At 50.5% G+C, this 17209-nt stretch overlaps 1 protein-coding gene across 1 annotated transcript in view; it reads left to right on the top strand.

Moving 5' to 3' along the window:
* Nucleotides 1-789: 789 nt before the first annotated feature.
* The window catches only part of Rtgef (Rho-type guanine nucleotide exchange factor), a 64549-nt gene continuing 48129 nt past the window's right edge, over nt 790-17209 (top strand). The window contains exon 1 of the mRNA XM_077700046.1: nt 790-941. The gene's annotated coding sequence lies outside the window, so the exon portion shown is untranslated. The remainder of the gene's footprint in view (nt 942-17209) is intronic.

Genomic DNA, 17209 nt, shown 5'->3' with positions numbered 1-17209 from the left:
GAATATGCACTTGCAGCTTAAGCCTTCAACGTAGCTATCGATTCCCGCCTCTTGTGTCTGACTTTTATGCTGATGCGCGTCCGTTTGTCAAATTATGTGCTCTTGCAAAGCTAGTAGTTAATCAAACACATCCACGCTGCCTATTGTGTGCCTGGCTTTTTCGCAGAGCTGGCATGTCGTGCAAAAAGCCGACATTACACCATGGGCTACGTGGCGTTAGCTACGCCAAAAATTAAACGTCATGTAGCGGAGCCATCTTTTTGCGTTTCCAGCAAGGTTTAGCAAAAAGGAAAAATGGGGTTTGGGGTTGAAAACTTTCGGGGAGGGTTAGGCGGACCCCTAAAATGCCATAGCGGACCCCTTGGTCCCCGCATCCCCATTTGAGAACCACTAATTTAGACAGTGCAGCTGAGCTTACACCGAATGCAGTGCACACGGACCTTGTTGTATTACTCCTCCTCCAATACAACATGCTCCACACGATTCACGGAGTCCGATTAGAAAATGGCAAACGAGAAGTCGCCGACTCCGATTCATGGCTACTTAGGGAGCCTCCGCACCGGACCAAGTCGGGGCACGACACCGCAGGACAGGCAGTCATGCCTTTGCATCTTTTGACGCAGGTCGTATTGCTCGGATTCTTCCCGTTTCCCCGAGACGTCAACTTCGCCAACGAGGCGTCGACTTCGCTGTTTCTCCGTGACGGTCGCCTAAACCTTACCGGCTGCGGCGAAGCAACCTTCCACACCCTGGCCGATCATCCGAGCGCGCGACCTTCCTAACACGAGCTTCTGCCCGCCGCGACCGGTTGCCCCTTCCTGCTCCCCCGAGCAATTACCGGCTCTGGACATCCATGCCTACTTAAGGAGCCTCCGCACCGGACGCAGACCGGGCACGACACCGCAGGACCGGCAGTCATGCCTTTGCATCTTTTGACGCAGGTTAGTTGCCTCCGCTATTCAACACAGTACCGAAGTGATAACCCCTTTCTTGTTGCGGTGTCGTGCCCCTACGACCCAGACTGGCGCCGTGCTATTCGCGTGTGTATAGATGCCATTGCATTTGACTTACTGTGTCACTTGTTGCTGATTCTGTCCGGTGACGTTGAGCTAAACACTGGTCCTACCACAGAAATTCTGGCTGCCATAAGTAAGCTTCAAGAATGCCAAAACGCTATTCAAACTGAGCTAAAAGATCTGAAGACCACACAGTTATCACAAGAAAAAACGATCACAGATATCACTAACAGGCTTGCCGCACTGGAAATCACGCAACCGACAAATAATCCCGACCCAGTTGTGCACGAGGCAAATGCAATCAAACGTGAAATCGCGGTCCTTCAAGCGGCTCACACAGATACTAACAACTGAATGCGGAGGAACAATCTTCTGTTCCTGGGTATCGATGACGCAGAAAAAGAGACGTGGCAGGAAGATGAAAAAAAAAAAAAATAGTAGAATTTTGCTCTGCCACCTTGAAGCTGCAATTGCACGACAACGCTATCGAACGTGCCCACCGCTTAGGCAAATTTAGTAACAACAAAAAAAGACCCATAATTGTAAAGTTAAACCACTTCAAGACTAAAGAAAATATCCTTGCTTGCGGCCGCCAACTGAAGGGAACTGATTACGCCATCCGAGAAGATTTCGCTCCCGCTACTCGATACGTGCGCTCCAAATTAATACAATTCATACGACCTCAAAAGTGTGCCTTCAAACTCTCCGTTGATAAACTGCACGTAGGAAGTAAATCTTATTCTTACGACGCGGCAACCGATACCGTTTTAGAGTGCGAAAACTTGCATGCGTTTGCGCCGTTCCCCCCTCAGCATCATCTCAGTGCCGAAGAATGTGGTAACTGACGCAGAGCAAACAACCAAGGTCATTCAAACAACCGTCCAGCCTCTTCTGTGGATATCAACATTGCTTTCACCAACATTAGAAGTGTAGTCCCGAAACGAGATCAGTTACACAGTTTTATCACAGACATTGACGCCGACGTAATTCTTCTCACCGAGACATGGCTGAATGACAACATTAAAGATTGTGAAGTTTTGCCCTTCAACCTAAATTACACACTATACCGCCATGATAGAAAAGACAAGAGAGGAGGTGGCGTTCTCGTAGGAGTTAAAAGTAGCCTGTCATCCTCACTCGTCAGCCGCGATGACAACCTTGAGCTCACATGGGTGTGTGTGCACAATTCATCAGTTAAATTAGTGTTCGGCGTTTGTTATCGACCACCAGACAGTAATCCGCTTTTTTGTGACCACCTTCGCAACTCCCTCACAAACGTCAAAGATAAATTCCCCGAAGCGCCAATTTTCCTTTTTGGAGACTTCAACTACCCTCACATCAATTGGTCCCTTCTCGCGGTGGCTAATCAGACGCCCTCGAATGAACCCAAACAGTTTCTAGACTTGGTACTAGACTTTAACCTTCACCAAACAATAACGACGCCTACTAGAGGTGACAACGCACTTGATCTTTTGCTCACCAACTGCCCTGATGATGTATCAAGTGTAACAGTACTGCCCGGACTTAGCGACCACAAACTTCTTCATGTAGCCCTCTCTATGCCAATAAAAAAACGGTCACCTACGAAGAAATTAATCAGAGACTATAATAGAGGAAACTTTGAATTAATCAATAAAGAACTTACTCACTACTATGAAAATTTTGAAAAGTCGCACGAGGCTCTTTCAGTAAACACCAACTGGGAACTCTATAAAAACATGTTGCTCAGCTTAAAAAAGAATATATACCTACAATCACTGTAAAATCAGACTCGAATAACCCATGGTTCAACAAAAACTTAAAATCACTGCTACACCGGAAAAAGCGCCTGTATAGAACCGCAAAAAGCAAAAACAGTCCAGAAGCATGGGAGCGACACCGCCTCTGTGAGGCTGAATACATCAAAGCATTAAATGACGCCAAAGACAAATATTTCCAAGTTGACTTGATTTCAATACTCCGCACAAACCCAAATAAATTCTGGCGCACCATTTCCACCAAACCACAAACTAACCAGATAAACCTTGTCGATGCAAGTGAGGAACCCATAGGCGTCAGTGATTCCGCAGCAGCCCTAAATGAATTCTTTACATCGGTCTTCCACGATTTTAATTCTTGCCCTATAGAACCCTTGCCCAACTTCTCCCCCAAAACAATGCCTGAAATACAAATAACCCTGGATGGTATAACCAACTTAATCCGCTCTCTTAAAATATCATCATCAGCAGGCTGCGATAACATCAATGCAAAATTACTTAAAGGTACTATACATATCTCTAGTAAATTTCTGTACCTTATATTCAAACAGTCCTTAAGCACAGGAACCTTGCCTGACGATTGGAAAAAAGCGAAAATAGCCCCCATTTTTAAAGGAGGCAGGCGCGATGCACCGCCCGATTTCTCTTACCAGTGTACCATGTAAGCTCCTCGAGCACATCATAGCATCTAACCTAATGTTTTACTTAGAATCAATCAATTTTTTTTTACCCCTTCCAACACGGCTTTCGTAAATCACTGTCTTGCGAAACTCAATTAGCCGAATTCACACATGACCTGCTGCAACACATGGACGACAATATTCAAATTGACGCAATATTCTAGATTTTTTGAAGGCCTTCGACCGCGTTTCTCACAAACATCTGCTTGCAAAACTATCTCCCCTTGGTATCAGTCCAAACATTATAAAATGGCTTGAACAGTTTTTAACTGGACGCGTCCAGTTTACCTGCGCCAACAATTTCCAGTCAGCTCTAACCAATGTAACCCCAGGTGTTCCCCAGGGCGCAAGCTTATCTCCACTCTTATTTTTGATTTACGTAAACGACCTCCCTACCAACATAACATCAAAATTGCGCCTTTTCGCGGACGATTGCGTCCTGTATAACCCCCATCTTTCACCTAATGACGCTATCGCCCTACAACATGATCTAGACACCATCGCTGCCTGGTGCGAAAAATGGCATATGTCTTTAAACCTTACTAAATGCAAAGTAATGTCTTTCACGTGCAAACACACCACCATGAATAACATTTATTGCATTCACTCCGTTCCTTGACCACACCAGTGCTTACAAGTATCTAGGACTTGATATGACGCCATCTCTATCATGGGTGACACATATTCAAACAATCCGCTGTGAAGCTTCACGCACACTTGGGTACTTGCGACGCAACTTAAAATCCGCATCTTCCGAAATAAAAAAAACTTGCATATTTGACATACGTTCGACCAAAACTTGAGTACGCGTCATCCATTTGGCACCCATCCCAAGCTTATCTCGGCGATGACTTAGAAGCCGTGCAAAACCGCGCTGCCCGTTTCATTGCTTCAGAATATTCAAGACGAACCAGCATAACCGCCTTAAAACAAACTCTGTCTCTTCAACCGCTTGCTTCGCGGCGCTTAATTTCTCGCCTCTGCCTCCTGCACACCTTTTACTTCACAAGGTCAGGACACGCCCTCCTGAAACGCCCGTTTCGGACATCGTCCCGTATATCTCACACTCGCCCCTTGGCAGCGATAAAGGGCCGCACGACGGCGATGAGCAGCTCATTCTTTCCCCACACCGTCACGCTTTGGAACGCGCCGCCGGATAACATTGCTTCGTGCAGCGATCGCACAAAATTTCGCGAAAAACTAACGTATATCAGCAACCCAAACGATGCTACCTAAACACCCCACCTGCCTTCTTCGTATCTCTTTTTTACTCTTCTGTCTTTGTCTGTTATTACACTCCTGTAAAATTTATTCTTAGTATTGCAGTTGTCACTTGAGTGTTCATTCCTGCTTTTATTTCCTTCTAGTGTTGTTTCTAGTTACTATGTGTGACCATTGTCGCTTTTTTATATGTTACAACCTAGACATACGCCTTGTCACTTGAGTGTTAATTTCCTTCCTTTTTATTTCCTCTTTTGTAGTCCCTTGTTAACTTGTGATCATTTTTACTTTTTTACGAAGTTGTTGAAACCCCGATGTACCCATCACTTGAGTGCTGATTTTTGTCTTTTTATTTCCTTTTTTTTTGTTATTCCTTGTTACATTTTTGCGAAGATGTTACAACCTTGATGTACGCCCCCCCCCCCCCCCCCCCCCTCCCTTATGTAATGCCTCCTGGCCCTTAAGGACGAATAAATGAAATAAATGAAAGTGTGCGCATTTTCCGTTGTTCGAGAAGACTACACTCAGAGGGGAGGTGATTTCATTTCCTCCCGTCATGAAGTTCAGCCTGTCATCAGCTACAGGGACCGGCACGCCGAGCAGGATGGGAACGACTTTCGCAATTCCTCGCATGTCGCGCGTCCATCCCCTGGTGCGCCCTCACGCGTGCCCTTTCTCCGACTGCATGGCCACTAGCGCGGAGCTACTGGTTTGTTTGCATACACATTTCCCACCTCCCCCGTTCCGTCGAACCGTGAAAATTAAATTGAGGAGAAGTCCACCCGATCGAAGGTTGCTCTGCAGGTATGCCAAGAACCTCCGTTCTGCGGCGTTGTTTGCTCCTGCCCTTTAGCTTCGCGTAGTTTTGTAGCGTAAGCTACACTGGCCGAGGTTGAGCAGTTTCGCGTGGACCCTGAAGGGTCATGCCGCGCAAGCGCGAGGAGCATTGGATTTAATTGGATTGGATTGGATTAAATTGGACTGTATTGCATTGGATTGGAAATCCAATCCAATTGGAGTACGGGTGTGTAGAGAATTGGGTCTGCATGCACATTCGCCGGTCTGCGCATTCCAGAGGAGGGACGTCATAGCCGCGGCAGACGCACTGGCGCTGGCGCGTGCCCTGCTGTGTGCCTCCGTTGCGCAGTAGCCAAGTCTGACGCTGCGCCGGAGCCGCTTGATAGCCGTTTCGCGTGGCTCCTGGAGAGCCGTGCTGCGCATGCGCGAGGAGCAGTGACTGGACCGGACCGGACTGGATTGCTGAACCTTAGCTCACGCTACGTATATCCTGGCATAACCGAGCTAAGCCACTGCTAATTTTTTGGTGGCGTTTCCGTGGCCGCTTCTCCTCTGCATAAGCGAAGTCCCATCCCGTCCTTCTTGCGTCTGTTCGCCTCCGGTGCGCTTCCTCGCAGTGCCGGGTAAGGAAACTTTGGGGCCCGGGGCTACTGCGTCCTTGGGGCCCTAATGGTGATGATGATGATTATAATGATGCTGATAATGATTGCGCTTTATTGTGCTTAAACTTTCGAAGCCCATGTTGTGCTCTCTGATCAGTGATAAATTATACATAATTTTACCGTTCCCGGAAAAATAATTTCGTGGCTTGATGTGTAATATTATATCAGATTTTATCAAGCTTAAATGTTGCTATAGTTTGATTGCCGTCCCATCACAAATTCATGATTAATCGAGGTGCCGCGTCAACCTGCACACGCCGTACAGAAGAGTATTTTCTTACAAGAAGCACTTTTTATTAAGCCTTCAAGGTTTTAGTATTATGCGCATAAAAATGAAGAGTACGTATGTATTGTGGCAAGTTGTAACCAGTAAAGTTTTTTTCCCGGAAGTGCGGCGTCGATCAGAAACCCAATCGCCTGGCTCTGGCTGATTTGGCAGGGGGCTCAGCATGGAGACGTGTTGAAATTTTTGGAGATTGTGGCCGGTGTGATGAACTAGAGACGTTGCAGATATGATGAAGGGAAAAAAAGAATGTATATACAACTATATATGTTAAGAGAGCTGAGTACATGAGTAATAAAAGAAAAACTTCAAAACTGTAGGTGGACTCCAGCTCCAAGTGTGTGATGACCACTTGAGCGCCCCAAACTCCAACTCTCCTCTCTCGTATTCTCCGAGCGCACACACGCCACTCGAGCGACAACGGCCGGGACTCTTTTCCCGCCGGAAGATCCGTCAAATTGCCCGTAACACAGCTGTATCCTTAACTTCCGATGCCATCCTCAATCGGCCTCTCGTTTTAGGGGGCTTATAAATTCCAAGCGTAACATCAACGGTCGCGACCCTAAGCACGGGAAGCTGACTAACTCGAATGCTCAGCCAAGACCCTTCTTTATGGCAAGACCTCGCCATTTCGTTGCCTCAACAATGCCCCTCCAGTTCTCCACCTGCATGTGTGGGAGGGCTCAAAGTCCGCGCAGGCAGCTGTCACTCACAGGCATCTGCCAAAATCCTGTACGCTACCCGCGCAGACCATAAAGCACGCGACGGTTAGAACACGCGCCGCCTGCGAAGGAGATTTGGGGGGGTTTAACGTTTCGCGCAACGGAACCTTCCTGTCGCAGCACGATTAGCACGAAGACGATAAGCATAAATATGTCGCTTTTTGGGCTGGGGAGCGGTCCGCTTCGTGCGTGGGTTTGCGCATGGCCTTCGAGCTTTCAGCGGCGACGAACTCCGTTGTGATGGTCTGCTAGTCGGCAAGCCGTTACACATTAACGGGTCCACCCACGCGCTGCTGCTTCCATCCGTACTGCACAAGTTACAGCAGTCAGCATAGTTCGTTGTCGACCGATTGGGTCGTCGTTCGGTCGTCACTGGCAGTGGAAACACGCTGTAGCTCCTCGTGTGAATTCGGGCTCTACGAAGGAGGCGGCTCTGGTTCGACCTCTCGCTTTCGAGTCCTCAACAGGCCTGCCGCGTCAATTGTTTCGCCCGCGCTCCTTCGGGGGTTCCTTTCCTCCTGCCGTCGTGCCCAAGCGGGACCAGATCTGCGGGCCGCCCTTTGTTCTGCGCCCTCTGCCGGCTCATTCCAAAGCGAAAAGCGCCCGCGGGGACAAACAGCTTACCGCCCCCGAGTCACGGCGGAGGTCAGTTTTCAAGACGGCACCGAAGGGTTCGCACGCAGGATACGTTTTTAAGTGGACGCAGCTTTCGTCGTCCCGAAAGGAAACGGGCGTTGCTCTTTCTTCTTCTGGTGTCCACGCCTGAGCTCGTCACACCGCCTAGGCCTGCTGATTACCCAGCTCGAAGCGAGCCATAAGGGACAGGCTGGCCCGGCAGCCTCTGCGGCCGCACGGAGTGGGGCCTCGAGATTGAAGTCACGCGGACGCATGACTCCAATGTGACTCCAAGCTACGACTGGAGTTGCGCGGAGGCGGCAGAGCTTCCGCAACGCTTGTTGCTCAGACATCCTGCAGAGGCTACCCCACAGAGGCGCGGGTTGAAACCGAACGACCTCACAAGTGGCAGACACAACCTTTGAACATTTAAATAACCATACGCGGACCAGTCACCATTGTCGCAGGTGGAAGTGCACTTTAGCACACAAAAATACACAGGTTTTACGCAGATCAAGCAGCGAACGGCAACGAGAAATCTTCGAGGCGTTTCGCATTGCGAAGAAGGCGATGGCTGTGTCAGCACCCCTTCCGTGGCATTGTCCAAAACAGAAGTATGGTTCCTGAATCGCAGATTGACGCGCACGCGTGTAAAATGAATGAGGCTTCTCCTTTTCTCTGTTATGTTTCGGGGTTTTTTTTTCTCCTACATTGGGCGCGCGCGCCGACGTGCTAACGTACCTATATGTGTGTCTAGTGAACTTCCGCAATGAACTTCCTCAGCAAGCGGTATAACACTGAGATTTCTGGCCAAAACTGTGTACGCCGATATCTGAGCCCATAAGGCAGTGCTTAAAGTCTCAATAATTGCATTAAACGTCCCTCAGGTTTTAACAGTTTACAATCTTCTTCAGAAATTTATTTAATTATTCGCATCCCTGACCCTTTCTTATACCGAAACACGCGCGCGCTTGGAAGTTCGTGTACCGAAAAGACTACCGAAACGAGCTGTGCCGAAAAAGACTGGAGCCGAGGTCGGGACCCTTTTTATGTGGCTTCATAGGCCCTGTCCAGAGCTTCCGCAACGCTTGTTGCTCAGACATCCTGCAGAGGCTACCCCACAGAGGCGCGGGTTGAAACCGAACGACCTCACAAGTGGCAGACACAACCTTTGAACATTTAAATAACCATACGCGGACCAGTCACCATTGTCGCAGGTGGAAGTGCACTTTAGCACACAAAAATACACAGGTTTTACGCAGATCAAGCAGCGAACGGCAACGAGAAATCTTCGAGGCGTTTCGCATTTCGAAGAAGGCGATGGCTGTGTCAGCACCCCTTCCGTGGCATTGTCCAAAACAGAAGTATGGTTCCTGAATCGCAGATTGACGCGCACGCGTGTAAAATGAATGAGGCTTCTCCTTTTCTCTGTTATGTTTCGGGGTTTTTTTTTCTCCTACATTGGGCGCGCGCGCCGACGTGCTAACGTACCTATATGTGTGTCTAGTGAACTTCCGCAATGAACTTCCTCAGCAAGCGGTATAACACTGAGATTTCTGGCCAAAACTGTGTACGCCGATATCTGAGCCCATAAGGCAGTGCTTAAAGTCTCAATAATTGCATTAAACGTCCCTCAGGTTTTAACAGTTTACAATCTTCTTCAGAAATTTATTTAATTATTCGCATCCCTGACCCTTTCTTATACCGAAACACGCGCGCGCTTGGAAGTTCGTGTACCGAAAAGACTACCGAAACGGGCTGTGCCGAAAAAGACTGGAGCCGAGGTCGGGACCCTTTTTATGTGGCTTCATAGGCCCTGTCCAGCTGTGTACCCGCGACTTTCAGTCCAAGACGTCTTCTCAGAAACCTTAGGAAAACAAGGAGGAGGAGTAGGATTAACTATAAATGGAATTGAAATGGACTCGGAGGTTGTCAACCACAACGTCCGGGGACCCCGTTCCTCCCCACCTGTCACGAGTTAGTCAGCTTCGGTGTAAAGGCGAGGTTGAAGGTAATACCTTCAACTTTCGATGCGGGCAGCAAGCACACTCTAACATTTCTTTTTTTTTTTTTTCAAATAATCGAGCGGGGCCCCTTAAAGCTGGGGTCCCGGGGCTGCAACCCCCGTAGCCCCCCACCCCTTCCCTGATATCCGGCCATGCTTCTTCGGCTTCCAAGGCGCTTCCACTCTTATCGCCTTCTATATTTTATCGCTACCGGAACATCGATAATTGGATGTTGATGAATTATAAATTTTGGATAATTCGCGACATTTTGGCGGTTTCGTCACTCTCAACGGAAAAATGACCGGAAAATGCGAGTGCACAGTTCGAGCGCTTTACATGTTTAATTCAAGAATGCTGCTAAATCGTTTATAGCTGCGTTCGCCTGCTATGCTACGGAAGCTTGCTGTCAGGCAGCTGCAGGAACAGCAGGGCCAGGTAGGAGAAGGACTGGGCGCGCGCTTTGCGGAGTTTCTTATGGTGCGCTTATGGAGGAGAGGAGGAGAGCCCCAATCGCGCCGTGGCAGTGAGGCCATGACGACCAGTGTTGCGAAGTCACCGCTCTGGAACTGGAATGACTCCAATTCCACCTTTTCCTTACCCTGGAATGGAATAAAGACAGCGCTTGGCGGAATGGAATGGGTATAGAAATACAGTCAAATCCGGCTATAACGAACCCGGATAGAGCGAATTATGCTATATATCGAACAAAAATAATTCAGCTACGGAAATACATGGGAAACATATTCCTTATAACAAAGTTCACGTCCGATATATCGAACTCTGGGCGCCTAGAATGGCCGCCGAAATGCATGATCTCGGAGCGGTGATTGAGATGTGGATTGGCCGCGACCACGGAGCAAGAGCCGCGACTGAGACATTGCGCATCGCACGGAGCGACGTGACGCCCAATACTTTCCGGAACTGTTTCCGATGCGCGGGACTCGCGACGGAACCCGCCCAGTCAGTGAGTGCGGACCAAGACAGCAGCATCGGTGAACTGTGGGAAGAGCTCGCCAACATTCCCGATGATGTCGCCAGTGAAATCCGTCCGACGCTTATAATGAAGTGCTTTCGGCAGTCGATGTGCTCCGCCACTGCTTCTTAGATTTTTGAGGACACGGACTCGAACTGGTGCAAACAATGTTTCGTGTAGAGAATGTTATGCTAGTTGAAGCCGTCAAAACGAAACTAAAAACAAAAATCACCGTTTTTTTTTTTGCAACGTGGGCAGTCAAGGCGGAAAGTAGCTTTGATACTTGCAATAAATGGATTATTTTGGTCTGGTAATGGCTACTGTACTGTGTTCGTTTCTGCATACGCGGATGGCGGAGTTGGGGAGGGAGCGGGGGGCTCCCGCGGATTGCGAACTCGTAACAATAAGCTCGTTATAGGCGGGTTCGGCTATATCGAATTATTGGATATATCGAACTAATCGCGGTGCATATTATAGTTCGCTATAAACGGGTTTGACTGTATGCGCATTTGGCCCGGAACGGAATGGGCTGAATTTTAAAGAAGTACCGACATGAAATTTTCGTGTTACGTTTTTTTTTTCTTTCGCTGTTATGGGTGCCTACCAGCCCACTAATCACATAATGACACATTGGACCGTCGGTCGCAGCGTATATAAATTTTTTGACAGCCTCGGTTATTTATGTCAGTTTCGGTTTCGACAAAACGAACACCGAGGTGACCGCCATGACAGGAGGGCACTCGTGATGTCACCATTCTTGTCGCACCACTGGCGGTGTGGACGCTGAAAACCACTGCCGGTGTAGACGCGCGCGCGCGTCCACACCGGCAGTGGTTTTTATACCTCCACGCTCCACGCGCCGGAGAAGCATGACGTCAATCCCACAACCGTGACGTGATACACACGTCGGAGCAGCACGCGCCAACCGCAGCCAGGGCGTTGGTCACGTCACGGGGGCCCTTACGTCGGCAGTTTAGGGCCAGGAGCAGCAGATGACGTCATGCTGATGCCGATTGTGAAAGGGTATCCGTGCTGAACTTTCTGGTGCGTGCCAAAATTGAAATGGATTTAAAACATGTTATACAGAACGGTTGCTGTTGAAACTTGCTGGTAGATATCTCTATATACGAAGGAAGCTTTTACATAGTTATATCAGCCTTGAAATTTCGTGTCAGTACTGTCGACCTTCAGCTACGGTCTCCAGCCAAGCTGGCTCTTGAACCAACAGAATTTGCATGGATCTTATTTGCAATAACTCTTCCTTTTCTATGGAGGTACGTGTTTTAGAGCAGTGAAGAAACGAGTAGGGGGGATTCCTGAAGGCGTCGAATGAGTAGCTCTTCTTGGCGGTAGCTTTGCGTCCTGTGAGAGTGGGAAGCACGGGAGGATGCGAAAGACGCTCCCGGGCAGCCGTGGGCACTAACTGCGTGGTTACCTGTTATTAATGGCGCAGCCAGAAATATTTTAGATGCGACGCATCTCTTTCACCCGCCTTGTCCCTCCGGCGTAGTCCGGCGGCGTCCGCATCACTCCGCCATTCTCCTCGCCGCGCCAGCTGCGCGCTAGCGCAACACCGACTGGCTAGCGCCGCTCTCACCGCAGCGCCATCTGCGTGTTAGCGCTCGGCTGCGCTAGCTCCGTCGCCGTGCCAGCTGTGCGTGGGTGCGGGTTAACACATGCGCATGCGCTGCTCTGCGCTGCTCTCTCTCATTCCCCTCACCGTACATATAAACGCGGTAACTGCGCCGCTCCACTTAGTCATTGCGCCGGCGCTCCTCCGATGACATCCTCCGGTGACCGCCGATGATTTGAAATGGAGACTAACAGGCCTGATATCGCGATGGTCGGCGCAACCGTAAAATTTACACCATCTTCTCGCGAGGGGAACCATGGGGTAGATGCGACGCATCGGGGGTGAACATGCTGCGTAAATAGGACACACAACAGCAATCCACACGCTAACATAACGTAAACGCAACGGCAACCCCCGATGCGTCGCATCTATCCCATTGTTCCCCTCGCGGGAAGATGGTGTAAATTTTTCTGGGGGCTGTTACGAATCGGCCAACGCCACGTGTTTTCCCGCATCAGCCGCCACGTGTTTTCCGGCATCAGCTTCCACGTGCGAAGCCACGACGTTCGCCACACCCTTCAGGCACGTGCGCGTCGGTGAGTCACGCCCCGACATACCCGGCTCAGACGTTTCGCTATCGGCGCGATCAACCTTCGATAGCGCGACCCCGGCACCTTTCAAGGACACTCTCTCCCCTCTCTCGGACGCCACGTGGGGCGAACCCATGAATGACTCACGAACTATGGAAAGAGCGTGTGTGTGTCTGTGATGTTCGTGGCGTGTTACTCTTGGGGGCGTTTGACCTATTGCTTTTGGGTATAAATAGAAGCAGCACAAACGCTGATAATCATTCCTGTCTGAGCAGCGAATCCATGCGGTCGCTCTGCTCGAGTCCTGTATTGTAACCTCGCCCGTCAGGGCATTGTATGTTTTTTTGGCTTAGGCTCACTTCTCGCTATGAAGCAAACAGTTACGTTATCCTACTGCTCTGGACTTCTTCACGGCTGCAACAGCGGCTGGCCGCTCGCATCATACACGCTACCCATCGTATGTTGGAGGCAACGGAACACGGATCGGGTGCCCCCGCCCGGTCGCAACAACTGGTACACCTGGAGCCAGCGGTGCGAGACCCAACACCACGGACGTCAAGGCGGCTTCGGACTTCGCAGAATTCACGGCGGTCAAGGGTGAGTGCGGGACTTTTCTTCACTGAGTTTTACCAGGCTTCTGAGGATAGCTGGTAGGGCGTGTGATTTTGTCGCGTGGGTTATTCGCGCAAAACATTTTTTGGAACAGTGGGAAAGCAGTACTCTAGACCGGCCATGAATTTGAAAGCGTTGAAAAAACCGCAGTTGTTGGAGCTTGCAAAAGAGTTGCGCTTGGATGTTACGGACGCGCTGAGAAAGCCAGAGCTGATACAGGCTATACTCGCTGTTGGGGCTGACGATGACGAGCTGTCTGAGTGCATTGAGACGATCAATGCAGGGAGACCGCTAAACGTCAGGCTGCAGAGGCAGAGCGCCAGCGTGAGGAACGCGAGGACAAGAAACAAGGAACGAGAACGGGAGCGACAGCATGAGCTGGAAATGAAACGTCTAGACATCGAGGCATCTCGACCTAGGCGTGAGAGTGACTGCAGCGCGCCAAGCGTGCAGTCTGCTGCGACTGAGCGACCTACGTTGCGAATGTGTGACCTAATGCGACCCTACAAGGTAGAAGACATCGGTCTTTTTTTGGTCAATTTCGAGCGTACGTGTGAGAGGGCCCAGTTTAGCAGAGACTCATGGCCGCAAAAGCTGCTTACGCTTTTGCCAGGTGAGGCATCCGACGTGATGGCCCGCTTGCCAAAGGAGGAGGCGAAGGACTACCAGAAAGTCAAGTCTAGCCTCTTGCGTATGTACAGGCTGTCAGCAGAGTCGTTTCGCCAGAAGTTCCGTGAAGCCGAGAAAGCTAGAGGCGAGTCGTACTCGGAGTTCGCCTACAAGCTGAAGGCAAATATGGAAGAGTGGCTCAAAGAGGCAGAGGCTTTCGGAGAGCACGACAAGGTAGTTGAGTGCTTCGGTCTTGAGCAGTTTTACCGCTGTCTACCAGAGAACCTGAGACTCTGGGTGCAAGATAGGCCAGGGGTAAGTACTGTGGATCAGGCAGCTCAGCTAGCCGACGAATTTGTCGCACGTCGAGGTGCGCAGGGGCCGAAAGACGGCCAAAAATAGTTAAGGCCGAGGCCTGATAAGTCAGGGCCGAAAGGCAGAGCTTCCCAGGTAGACGGTGGAGCAAGGGAAGTCGTTCTCGTGGATAGAGAAACTGGCCACGATAACGAAGAGAGAGCAGCAGACGCTGAGGAGCAGCGCAGAAAGAAAGCTTTCGAAGCGTGCAGACAGGCTGCGTGTTACAACTGCGGCGAGACGGGACATTTCGCTGCCAGTTGTAAGAAGGGAAAACTAGTATTTCACGTACTAGATCAGAGTGAGGACAGCAGGCAGTTTCTAGAGCCGTACGTACGGGAGCTAGTCGTCAATGGTAAACCGTGCCGAGTGCTTCGCGACTCCGCGGCGACGGTAGACATGGTCCACCCTTCGTACGTTGAACCGGATCAGCTAACGGGGCAGTGTGTTTGGGTGAAGCCAGCCGTAGGTGCACGAAACGTGCGTCTGCCGATTGCTAAGGTCAGCATCGGAGGTCCGTTTGGTGAACTTGTGATGCAGGCAGCAGTATCCCCACAACTACTTCCGGAGTACAGGTACCTATTCTCGAACAGGTCGGATCAGCTGTTAAGCGAACAGGGGTACAGTTTTGAGAAACTGCCGAGGAAAGAACCAGCTGAGCTCGCTCCGCAGAGCTCGAGTAACGATAGGGTCGCCACCTCTGTGAGGAATGGCGAAACTCAGACGGAAAGCGATGATGGGGCATTTCTGGAGACTCACGACGGAGGGCAGCGTAAGTACACTGTGTGTAAGGCCCCTACGGTGAGCGGAGATGTTTCGTCGCCATGTTCGAAGTGCGCTAGATCACTGGAATCCTTGAAAACGGCTGTCGACCCGAACGCGCGCAGTTCGCGGGCAACTGAGCCGTCTTTTGAGACAGGGCAGCCTAGGTGTAGTGTGGTTTTGGCAGGAAGGAAGGAAAACGGAAACACGCTTCGGTCTTCGCGTGCCGAGGTTGTTGCTGAAAGCGCGAGGGACGACGAGGTAGTGACTGTTGGGAACTGCAAGGTGTCTAATGGGCTCCTCGTGCCCGTTTCACTCCCAGCTGATGCTCCCGTCGATAGGCCACCATCGGCTGAGCTAGTTGAGGTTCCGGTGTCGCCTGTGGCTGAACTCTAGCTGAACCAAAGTCGGGAACCGACCAGCCTAGAGGAGAGAACGCAAACGCGTTCTGGCGTTTGCTTGTCGAACGCGTTCGTAAAAAGGCGAGCAACGAGGAGGTAGCAAAAACTTCAGCGCGTGTTTCAGTGCGAGCAAAGCCGTGAGCTCGCATCGCGTCGAGGGAACGCCGCCTAGAAGCAGTGCGCGCCTAACGTATGAACGGGGGAAAATCCCGCTCGCTCCTCCGCGCGCTCGACCTTTGTCGAACAAGACGACCGGTGTCATTTCACGCGGTCACAGCAGCGTTGAGACAACGGCTGCAACTAAAGTGCGGTACAGAAAGGGAAAAACTCAGGGCATTGACGCGAGCTCAAATCGCAGCTCTCGGCGCGAGAAGTGGCTTGTAGACGCCTGACTTCCTCAAATTTTTGTTTTTCCTGAAGCAGGTTTCGCCCTTTACGATTACGTTTTTTTTGTGTGTGGGACATTTCCAATCACGCGAAATGTCACCTTTCAAGTTTGTGCACTTGTCTAAAGTACTGCTGGGCTAAAAATATAACTAGTGTAGTTAGTTATTAGCGTATTTTTTTCGCAACTAAAAGTAGGGTCCCTAGAAATCAAGATTTCTAGGGACCCTACTAAAAGCCTGGTAGATCGTCAGTGTGGATTTGTCTTCGCACTTGCCGGCGATGCGGTTGTGTCTTGCTGTGTTGTTCTGTTGCTTGCCTGACCAATCCAGAGACGTTCTTGGGGAGCCACTTCTCGTCCAGTGATCGGCCCTGTGAAGCTCCAGCACGGTGTCGTACAGCCCAGGCCTGGAGTCGAGCGTCTGCTGAGCACTTCACTACGAAAGCATCCCTTCGGACAACGGTTGAAGACCCTTATCCATCGGGATCTCGGACCCCCGGCGGAGAAGCTGTTACGAATCGGCCAACACCACGTGTTTAGCTGTTACGAATCGGCCAACGCCACGTGTTTTCCCGCATCAGCCGCCACGTGTTTTCCGGCATCAGCTTCCACGTGCGAAGCCACGACGTTCGCCACACCCTTCAGGCACGTGCGCGTCGGTGAGTCACGCCCCGACATACCCGGCTCAGACGTTTCGCTATCGGCGCGATCAACCTTCGATAGCGCGACCCCGGCACCTTTCAAGGACACTCTCTCCCCTCTCTCGGACGCCACGTGGGGCGAACCCATGAATGACTCACGAACTATGGAAAGAGCGTGTGTGTGTCTGTGATGTTCGTGGCGTGTTACTCTTGGGGGCGTTTGACCTATTGCTTTTGGGTATAAATAGAAGCAGCACAAACGCTGATAATCATTCCTGTCTGAGCAGCGAATCCATGCGGTCGCTCTGCTCCTCTGCTCGAGTCCTGTATTGTACAAGAGGACTGTGATTTGGGCGAGTTGGTGAAAGTTCATGATTGACAATCCAGCGCGCGAAAACACGGCACAAAAAGAACGAGAGTTAGACAGGACAGCGCTGCACTCACAACTGATTTATTTCGAAGAAAACATTGGTCATATATACAGATCAGTCTCCCACGTGGCGGTAACTTATTGCACCCGCTAACCACAAAAAAAAAAAAAAACGCAAT

The sequence above is a fragment of the Haemaphysalis longicornis genome, unplaced genomic scaffold, assembly GCF_048455015.1.
Source record: "Haemaphysalis longicornis isolate Haplotype H1 unplaced genomic scaffold, Haemaphysalis longicornis Haplotype H1 scaffold_2, whole genome shotgun sequence".
NCBI classification, from domain to species: domain Eukaryota; kingdom Metazoa; phylum Arthropoda; class Arachnida; order Ixodida; family Ixodidae; genus Haemaphysalis; species Haemaphysalis longicornis.
This window is presented reverse-complemented; position numbering and strand designations above follow the sequence as displayed.